Source organism: Brassica oleracea, chromosome C5 (assembly GCF_000695525.1).
Source record: "Brassica oleracea var. oleracea cultivar TO1000 chromosome C5, BOL, whole genome shotgun sequence".
NCBI classification, from domain to species: domain Eukaryota; kingdom Viridiplantae; phylum Streptophyta; class Magnoliopsida; order Brassicales; family Brassicaceae; genus Brassica; species Brassica oleracea.
In genome coordinates this window covers 37,999,180-38,002,783 of record NC_027752.1, presented here as the reverse complement: position 1 = coordinate 38,002,783, position 3,604 = coordinate 37,999,180, and positions in this window count along the sequence as shown.

Genomic DNA, 3,604 nt, shown 5'->3' with positions numbered 1-3,604 from the left:
GGTTTGTATGAATTTTAAACTTTATGAATGTTTTTTTCCTATTTCGGTTTTTATGAATTTAAATTTTATAATATTATTAGTTTTAAATTTCCAATTTTTTAAATTTATTAATATCAAAAAATATATAAAAATGCAAAATTAATTTGTAAAAAAAAAAGGGTATATACCGACGGACAACGGTCGTCGGAATATACCGACGGACATATATCCGTCGGAATTTACCGACAAACTCATTTCCGTCGGAATATACCGACGAACGTGGTTCGTCGGTATATTCCGACGACCGATGTCCGTCGGTAAATTCCGACGCCTACAGTTCGTCGGAATAAACCGAGGAACCACGTTCGTCGGAATTGTAGTTTTCCGATGAACTCTGGTCTCGTGTAGCCGCATCGTAATATCGTCGGAAGTTCGTCAGAATGACGTTTCTTGGTATTCGTCAGAAAGTCGTCGGAATTTCTGACGAAATTCCGACGAATTTTTTTTTTCCGACGAAACGATACCGACGGACGGGTTCGTCGGAAATTCGTCGGAATAGACCGATTCCGACGAATTACCGACGATTTCGGCCATCAGAATCCCCCTGTTTTCTTGTAGTGGGGTAAGGGAAGGTAAAGAGGTGTCGATCTGATGGCGTTAGTAAATTGAAGAAGCAGTAAATAATTTGTAACCGGTGAAAATTAATTCATCGAGAGGAAGATGAAGCAAAAGAAGACGACGAAAAAGAGATTGTATTAGTGACATGACAGTTTAATTGGCTCTATTTCTGCTGATGTGGCTTGTCTAAAATTGCTTCAATTTAGTTCTTTTTATATAGTAGAGATGAGATACATTTATTTCATCCGGTGAAATGTAACTTCCTTGTCTCTATAAAATTGACCAAGCGTGAAAGGGCCCAGGTTCAAAGAATCAGCAGCCGCCCTGATAATTTTGTTTCTTGGAAGATCAAATCAAAGATCGCAAAAAGAACCAACAATGATGATGTCCGTTCTTCTTTAGGAATAACTTTGCTGATACATTCATAATGGTTTCAGCTAAAACAAGCTTAATCGATTCCCGTCATAATTCAGAAGTTGATATTTCTGATATACTTTGCGATAGTTTATTTATGTTTTTTTGGTCTAATATTTCATTAATGTTACACATGACAAAAAGCAACTCTCATTGTTTGGAACCCACGCACAGGATACCAAAATGAAACAAATCCAGAAATGAAAACTATCATATATGTGTGATAGTTTATATGGTATGTATGATAAGCATGTTTTCTGAATCGTGAGTTTTGTTTGTGGCCACACATTTATGAGTTTAACTCTAGTAGTTCTTGGAAGATTCTTGATTTCAGTCCCAATGGCGAACGTACTTTTGAAAGGAAATATTTACGTGGTTGGTAAGAACTCAAAAGAAAGAACCAGGGTTCAGGTTAAGAACATCTTTAATGAAAATGCTTAAAAGAGTGTTTAGTGGTGGGACCCACCATAAAAAAAGGAAGAAGAAGGTACCAAAAACGCCAGATTTAGCGTTGATGTTTGTAATATTTCGCGGACTCCACTGACATGTGACGGTCCGCGTTTGGTTCGTTTTAAATTTTTTTTTAAATCAGAAAAAAAAACCAAAAAAAAAAAATTAAGCACTCTACTTGAGTTGCGAGGTTAACGGTGCTCTAATAAGTTTAAAAGTTATGAACTTATGACAGAGAGAATTGAGTGTTTGTGTCACCTACCAGTGAAATGAAATGATCGTAAAAAGATGGATCTATATGTTGTTAAAGATGAACAACTTTTTATTATATTATAAAATATTCTATCCATTTCAGGTAGGGATATGGGTGACAAATTAATGAGATTAAACCAAACTTTGTATCATGGAGTATTTTTTTCACAGTGAGTATGATCGGATTAAAATGTTAACGTACGTTTCTGTGTCATGATTTTTGTGAGAAAAAAGTCCTTGTGTGTTTGTGCCAAAAGGAGCAATTGGTACGACGTTATATGCCGTATTACAAGGATAATGCGGTATTATTCTGCCATGTTATCTTCTTGTATATATGGCTGCCATGCCATATAAAATTAAGATTCTATTTGATCGGGGAGGAGGATTGAGTCGCAAACGTCAACTTAGTAAGTTTTAATGATATTGATGTTCCCTTCAGAAAACGATTTACTAATAAAGTTCAAAAGCATGATCTGTACGTGTCGAGCTCAAATAATAAGAACTAGATCCTAATCCGCGCGCCAGCGCGGATAAGAATTTTCAGCTTTTAATTATTTATTTATTAAATAATGTATTTGTAAAATTCATTCATATTATATTCATTAAGTAAATTTTTTTTTTTTGCATATTAAACTATCTATTTTTTTACGAATGTGTGATATCATATAAAAAAATATAAAAAAATGAGTATACATAGTTAATTAGATAATTATAAAAACATAAATTTTTCTTTCGCTTGCGATATCATATAAATAATGATCCGTCCAGTTAACAAAAATTATGATTTTTTTTATGTGTAATTTTTTTTTTGACCATTTCCTTAAAACTATATTAAATTTTACATATTTTAATTAGAATATTTTTAATATCTTTACCTTTTTATTTGAAATGCAACTCAATATTTTTTTAAAAAATTATAACAAAAAATTTAAAAAATAGTTTTAGAATTTGTTTGAAAAATAGGAAAATTACATTTTAAATTAAAATTATCCTAAAATATGATAAGTTTTGATGTAAACGAAAACTCAAATTATGTCAAAAATAATTATATTCAATGATAATAACAATTTAAATTGATTATTTTTTAAAAAATATATTTACAAAAATATTGTTTAAAAGAAAATTCATTTCTCTTTCAAATATAAAATGAAAATATTATAATAAAATAATAAAAAATATAAATAAAAACCATAAATTTAGCAAATGACAACTGAGTTATATTATGATAAAATTTTATTTCTAACAATTTAGCAAATAACAAATGAGTTATGAGCAAATAATACCATATAGTTTTTAAAAACATAGCCATTCTTGAATTTTCAGTTTTTAATTATTTATTTTATTAAATGATGTATTTTTAATATTCATTCAAATCATATTCATTAAGTAAATATTTTTTTTTTGCATCTTAAACTATCTATTTTTTTACGAATGTGTGATATCATATAAAAAAAAAGAGCATAGAGTTAATTAGATAATTTTAAAAACAGAAATTTTTCTTTCATGTGCGATATCATATAAATAATGATCCGCCCAGTTAACAAAAATCATGATTATTTTATGTGTAATTTTTTTATTTTGGCCATTTCCTTAAAACTATATTAAATTTTACATATTTTAATTAGAATATTTTTAATATCTTTACCTTTTTATTTGAAATGCAACTCAATATTTTTTTTAACAATTATAACAAAATATTTAAAAAATATTTTTAGAATTTGTTTGAAAAATATGAAAATTACATTTTAAATTAAAATTATCCTAAAATATGATAAGTTTTGATGTAAACGAAAACTCAAATTATGTCAAAAATAATGATATTCAATGATAATAACAATTTTAATTGATTATTTTTAAAAAAATACATTTACAAAAATATTGTTTGAAAGAA